This window comes from Triticum aestivum, chromosome 4B (assembly GCF_018294505.1).
Source record: "Triticum aestivum cultivar Chinese Spring chromosome 4B, IWGSC CS RefSeq v2.1, whole genome shotgun sequence".
Lineage (NCBI taxonomy): Eukaryota > Viridiplantae > Streptophyta > Magnoliopsida > Poales > Poaceae > Triticum > Triticum aestivum.
In genome coordinates this window covers 668,236,726-668,243,442 of record NC_057804.1, presented here as the reverse complement: position 1 = coordinate 668,243,442, position 6,717 = coordinate 668,236,726, and the positions used below count along the sequence as shown (strand labels likewise).

Below are 6,717 nucleotides of genomic sequence, written 5' to 3'. Positions count from 1 at the left end.
CTGAAGAAAAAATCTGAATCTTGCTCTTGCCTCGCCACCATGTGATTGATCACCGTTTGAGCATCCCCGGAAGAAATTGTTTCCTGCTTGTTAGCATGGCAGAAATTGTAAATGTCCCTCATAATGCATCCAACCTCATCATATCCACCGTATTGCATGCACATAATATCCATAATATGGTGTTTTCTGATCCCAGATTTTTCCATGTCTGCAATGTCCGCTTTCTGCTCATCGCTAATTCTTCTGTGTGAACGCAAAAGACACGACAGATCCCGTGGGGCTAGAGGATGGTTGTGTTCATCGATGAAATCCTTGACAAACCACTGACCTGTTTCCTCCTGTCTTGCAATCACCAATTTAGCTTTACACCCTACACGAGTTATACTCTGTGGCCTCCTCTTTCTATCTTCCATCTTCCTCTTCATGTGCTTCTCTTCACGAACCCCTTCACGACTACACACAAATTTCCTTAAAATTATATGGCAATTGGATCCATCCCACTCGACATAGCTTCTCCGGACACTAAAACCTTTCTCAAGACCATATTTGTTATAGAATGTATAACCTTCATCCTCACTATTAAACATCTTGTTGGCAATATGATAGTAATCCATCATTGACTCATGACTTACATCCGCCATGTCTTCCTGCATCATAATTCAGACGAATAAAAATCTGAAAGGACAAACATAAATGCATGCAAAACCCAGTACGAAAGCTTGCGTGGAATTTTAAACTTTGCTCCTTGTACATGTTATGGCAAGCGATCATAAATGTCCATAAAGTGGGTCCCCCATAAACATGGATGATGAAAAATTCTAAATTGAATTGCATGCACTAGGGGAACCTAAATCGATGATGACTAAACAAATCTAAGTAGGAAGTGCAGGCTACGAAACAAAGTAAGTTTATGGCGATATCTCCCGCAGGCATTGATATCTCCTACTGCATCAAGAAAAACAAGCCTACTTTCAGAACAAGAATTGATATCTCCCGGCGGCCTAACCGAGGGGCCAACCGCAGAGTATAGATCCATCTACGAGGAAGTTGGAGTTCCTGCCAAGAGTCACTTCCAACGGGCCAATCAAACGGGGAGGAGTTGAGATTCGGGCGATTCATACCTTAGTATGCAAGCCCGAAAGCGATGTGATCGGCGGGGGCGAGTTCCTATAGCGCCGCCACCGCCACCGCTGACACTACCGCCGCAGATGTCACGCCTTAATCTTCTTCCTGCCGCCGGGCACGTCGTTTACAGTGAAGGGGACGAGGTGGAGGACGAGGACGACGCCGACGACGTTGTTGGTACCTCTCGCCGGGCTCGTCGGACAGAAGGAAGAGGACGAGAACGAGGACTGGATCTAGACGTCGTGGACGTGATCGGTTGAAAACAGAATATTTTACCCTGGACCATTATGCCCTTCTCTGATTAAAATAATTAGGTTAATTCATTTTTAATCCCCCGCCAGATCGGACGACTAATAAAATTTGGAGGGGTAAGTACTCGAAAGTACTCCCAGTACTGCCCCAATCACCGTAAAGGAGCTCTTACTTCAGAGTACATACTAAGAGTAGGTGCGTGTACTACATTCTTGTTGCAACTTTAAATTAGGACACCGAGATGTACCGAATGTTCGATCTGGAGGAGCCCTAGACCGAACGATGCATTGACTCGGAGAGGGAGGTTCTACCGAACCGAATCTTTCGATAAAGACCCACTCCAGCACGAACAGAAAAAGGCCAGACAACCCATTTTGCTGGGCCACTCCCCAGCTGTTAATAAAAACCAAGGTAAGACTTCTGAAAAATGAAAAGCTTTTTAACAATGATATATGGGTTTAATGGCCAACATATAGTTTTGAGAATGCACACAAATATTACCTGAAGATCACTAAAAAAACAGTTCGGGGCAAGAGAGAAGAAGAAAAAAAACACTAGGATGGAGAAGCACTTCTTCTGATGCCTAGACCTCAGTCCACTCTATGTACACACATATGTGTCCACCTGCTTAAGTTGCGCATACACCGACCACACGGTAAAACAATAGACTGGTACATAGCTAATAAGTACATAAGAATACAACCTACGATGGAGGAGATATATTCCTCTCGTACAAGACCATATCATTTTCTACATAAACGCAATGATGACCAACACAGCGCCGATATATCAACCAATAATTGAGCCCTTAATTTAACAGCAAGAACATGCATCCATCTACCAACATAGTTGAACACCCTATCAGGATATAATCTTGACACCATTTGTATGTTATACCATACAACAGAAAGATAAATGATAGCCGCACAATAATTGTCGTGGTTTTGGAATTTAAGGTATAGCAAGCCTTCTCCCTGATTGCAGAAATTGTTGACTTTAGAAAAGGTTCAACAAGAATTATAGCAATAAAGGAGCTTCTCAGAACCTGGGTGTACTTCAGCTCAAACTTGGAAGTGGAAGAGAAAGTGGTGGTATGCCAGACGCCATATCAAGATACTGGTGGGGTGATGATGACAATCATAGGAGAAGAGGACACATTGGGCAACATGGTGGAAACTTTGTATTCCGAAGAACAAAGGGGGGGGGGGTTGGGATTCCGAGATTTGCATAGTTTTAATCTCGCCTCGCTGGCCAAGCAGGTATGCAGACTTATGGAAAATCCCGACTCACTATGCGCACATGTTGGGGGCAATTTGGAGGATCGAGGATGGCTCACAAGTTAATATTTGGTCTGATCCATGGATTGCCACGAGTGCAAACGGATGCATAGTTACCCCGAGAGGAGCAAACCTGCTTTCAAAAGTGTGAGACCTTATTGATCCGCCAACAGGAGTATGGGATCAAGATCTTAATTATCAATGACATGTTTTGGCAGGTAGAAGCGGAGAGAATCTTATCTATTCCGTTTGCGCCGCAAGGAATGATGGAGGATTTTTTGGCATGGAGGTTCACAAGGAATAACATGTTCACGGTCAGATCGGCGTATTATGCAGAGTGGGATCATCAATTCGGGCGCTATTTTGAGAGAATTGTAGGAGAACCGTTACAACAATATCCAGTATTTGATGAAGTGGTAGGATAATTCACTGCCGGCTAAAATAAAAATACATGCATGGAAAGTGCTGCATGGTTTTATACCATGCTTCGGAATCTTGGCAAACCGACATATTGCTATGCCCAGGAACTGTCCAATGTGTGCAGGAGGATGTGAGGATATCAATCATGTGCCGTTTACTTGTGCAAGAGCAATAGAGATCTGGAGGTGTCTAAATTTGGATGGTTTTGTGGAGGAGGCATGCGAAGTGGACCGAGCCGGTTCATTGTTGCTGGACTATATTTTGTGTGCGCCAATGAGAGAACGTTTGCTTCCGGATGTGAGTGCATAGGTCTTAATCCTCGTGGGCATTTGTTATATGTGTGGTGGGAAAGAAGGCAACAAGTCCATGGAGAATATGTGCAAAAGCCTGCTCATTCGGCCTTGTCGATCTCAACTCTAACAGCGAACTATGTCAAGGCGAGGAAGAATGATGCGGGTGTGAAGAAAGAAGGATGGACTAAGCCAAAGGAGGGGCATGTTAAGCTTAATGTTGACACAACATTTTATGTACAAACTCTTAAAGGAGCGGCCGGGGATGTGCTGCAGGATGACAAAGGAGGATTCATAGCAGCATCCAATGAAAAACTTGAGCATGTTTCGGACGCAACTTCAGCAGAGGCATATGCAGTGCAACACAGGATTCTTCTGGCTCAACAGATGGGAGTAAGCAAGCTGGTGGTGGAAGCAGATTACTTGGAGGTGATCAACACGATGAATGTGGGCGGCTTCATTGTGACAGGAGCAGCGACAATTTATGCAGACTGCAATATCTTATCGGTAGGTTATACTTCAGTGTCTTTCGCCCATTGTCCTAGGAGGCAAACTGTGTCTCTCATGAGCTAGCTAGGCTGGCGGTCTCAACATCACCCTCGTTGTCGGTTGAGGAACCACCGGCCTCAGTTGTAAGGTGGATGGTGGATGATGTAATGTACAATGGTAGTACTTGTCTCCTTGAATGGCTACTCTGGATAGACGAACCTCTACCTCGCTTATCGCATGACTGTCGTTTCCCTCTATGAATGCCCAAAATCAGGTCGGTTTTGAAAAACATTCCCTCTGGTTATAGGCCGAAACCATGCTCAAGTGCTTCTATAAGTGGGTCTATGAGAATTCGATGTTTTTTTTTCTATTTCTACGTTTCGACAATCATACTTGAATTCAATGACACAGTCTTTTTTTGTAACCAAACTTTTTTGCTCATGAGGCAATTATTAATTGAAACTCGAAGGGAATGAGATTGAATCTTTCCTGCAAAAATAAATAAAAATAAAAACCTCTTACATGTCACGCGGTCTACTCGTAATTCCGCTGAGAAGGACAGCTTAATTAGCCATGGCCTGCACATCAGCTTCAACGTCAACGGCAACAGCCATAGATTTTGCTTGAGCTTGAGCAGCCAAGTCGAGCCATCCCCGCAGGCCCTTCCGCACGATCTCGCTGTCGTCGTAGGCACGGTCGCGGAAGGTCTCCACGTCGGCCAACATACTGGCGAGGCTGGACATGACCAGCTCCTTCTTCCACTCCTCCAGCGGCGGCAAGTCGGAGTACCTCTCCCCGAACTCGTACATCTTCTCAGGCTCGATGCCGGCGATGTTGTGGGTGTGCTTCCTCGCCACGCCGGCTGCCTCCCTCGCGCGGAGGTGCTCCTCCACGGACCGCAGCATCTCCTCCTCCGACGGCAGCGCGCGGCGGCCGGACAGCACCTGCGCCACCCACCGCGCCTGCGCCTCGAAGAACCACGGGATGAGGACCTTCCTCGCCACGCCCACGAAGGACAGCGACGGCGCGAGGGACGGCGGGAACACGTGCTCGAACAGCGGGCCGACGACGTGGCCGTCGGTATCGATGGTGACCGCGCCGCCCATGTCCAGGAACGGGAACGAGTAGGTGTACCCCGTGCAGTAGATGACCGTGTCGGCCACGACGGAGGAGCCGTCCGCGAACTCCACGCGCCCGTCGGCGTGAAGACGGTGGATCCGCGTGTGCAGGCGCAGCACGTCGCCGTGGTTGGCCAGCATCCTCGACATGGCCGGCGTGGCGGCCGTGGCCTCGTAGCTCGCGGCAAGGTGCACCTCCCTGGCGACGCGGCATGGCGGCAGAGGTCCAGCGCGATGTCCTTGCCGCTCTCCGCGCAGCCGACCACCACCAACGCCTCGCCGCGGAACGGCTCCGGCGTCCGGTACGAGTGGCTGTGCAGCTGCCGGCGCGTCCACTCCCCCATGCCCTCGATGTCGCTCGGGAGCATCGGCTGCGAGTAGTGGCCTGTGGCCACCACCACGGCATCGAACACCTCCTCCTGCTCCTCCTCCTGCGCAACATCATCATCCTCGGTGGTGCCGAGGAGCCGCGCGGACCTCACCGTCCACTGACGCATCGTCGTCGTCGACGTCGGTGCCGGGGCGACGAGTAGGACCCGGGTGTTGAGCCTGACGGCGTCCATGAGGCCGAAGGCGTCGCAGAAGTCCCGGAGGTAGCAGTGCAGCTCGCCGTGGACTGGGAAGCGGCGCGAGTCGCGGCCAGGGCCGTCCCTGGGGAAGAACTGGATGTCGGAGAAGCCCATGGCCTCGCGCGGACTGATGAGGCGGAGGCAAGCATAGATGCTGCTGGGCACGCGCACCGGCGCCGCGGCGCCAAGCGGGTCCTCGCCGTCGGTCCTGGGGTCATACAGCCACTGCCCGCCCACGTCGGCGCTCTGCTCCATAACCGTGACGGCGTGACCCTCCCGCCGCAGCTCGCGCGCCGCCGCCAGGCCGGCCACGCCGCCCCCCACCACGCACACGCTCTTGGACCGCAGCGCCGGCTCGCCGCCCCCAGCAGCCATGCCGATCGGTTGGTCGACGGTTTGGAGCACGCTCTGCTTTCCTTGGTGGGTCGATAATAATATCGATTGCTAACACACCACGATCAATGACTCAAGACTGCAGGACTAAATAGTACAAATAAAATTGCGTCGTTGGTCGCACAAACAAATGGCAAAATTTGCAAGATTTGTTTGTACTTGAAAAACAATTTAGTCCTGCAGTCTTGAGTCAAAAAATAACCTGGTCAAGTCTTTGGCGTTCCCACGCCTACATCACACTGTGATTATTCAATGGCGCTCCGCCGGCTGGGATCCAACGCCGGCGAGAGCCGTCGATGCCAGAAGCCAAAACGTCCCGGATGCTAGCATTACTGGGACAATGCCGGCGCGTTGCTACGTGCAAAGGATGAAAAATGTGTCACCCACGTTACCAATTGGCCACGTTACAACAAACGCTAAAGTTTCTCTACCCACATCATCCCACCTTACTCGACCGCTGTGATTCTCAAGCAGGCTTAAACTTTGAAGATCTAATGAGAATAGCAATTTTGTGCCTATTATGTATGTTGTCGGTTGTGTTTGTAGTCTTATGATACTAGATAAAACCCCGCTCGTTGCTGCGGGATGTTTGGTTAATAATTTTTAAGAGATTGCATGAAGTGCAGATGAGATTATTTTGACAATATTGAGTACGTTGCTATCTTGTGCAATCAAAACTAAAGTATAGCTCCTGGACGATCAACAAACTTAGTTGTTTACAAAGGTCAAAAAAATAGTTGCTTTATAATGATCAAACGGAGTTTCTTGTTGTGCAATTTCCCCC

At 49.5% G+C, this 6,717-nt stretch overlaps 1 pseudogene; it reads right to left on the bottom strand.

The window, feature by feature from the left end:
• Positions 1–4,392: 4,392 nt before the first annotated feature.
• LOC123089835 (flavin-containing monooxygenase FMO GS-OX-like 8) lies at positions 4,393–5,915 on the bottom strand (annotated as a pseudogene).
• Between the last annotated feature and the right edge of the window lie 802 nt (positions 5,916–6,717).